General features: G+C 36.4%; 1 protein-coding gene across 1 annotated transcript in view; it reads left to right on the plus strand.

Moving 5' to 3' along the window:
- LOC119587913 overlaps window positions 1–461 on the plus strand; it is a gene marked incomplete in the record, with an annotated part of 20,516 nt that overhangs the window by 4,574 nt on the left and 15,481 nt on the right.

Here is a 461-nt window from a genome sequence, read left to right on the forward strand (position 1 = left end):
TATTTTATTTTGAGAAAAAGGGGTTAAGATATGTAGTTAACATATTGCTGCACAAACAGAGCCCATTTTGTGTATATTTCAGTATTCTAGTACATAGAAAGAAAACAATTCTGTTATTATCATTTGATTTTGTGTTACATCTAACTCTACTTCCATAAGAATATTATATGTAAATGCTTTTTTATTTATTTGAACAGTTTGCTCTTGGATCCCAATATTTCATTGCCTGCATGTGGCCCAAAATACATTTTCCAATATCTGTATCCATACACTTATGATGCCAGAATTTTCTGTGGCACTCATTCCCATGTCTTCTGACATCTGTCTAGCCTTTCTGCCGGGGGGTTCGCTGTGTACAGCAACCATTCCCGCTCACCTCACCAGGGCAAGTCATGATATTTATAGTCATCATAACGAATAGATTTTCCATGACGGCTATAGGCATGCCCTGTTATATGAGG

The sequence above is a fragment of the Penaeus monodon genome, chromosome 23 (assembly GCF_015228065.2).
Source record: "Penaeus monodon isolate SGIC_2016 chromosome 23, NSTDA_Pmon_1, whole genome shotgun sequence".
Lineage (NCBI taxonomy): Eukaryota > Metazoa > Arthropoda > Malacostraca > Decapoda > Penaeidae > Penaeus > Penaeus monodon.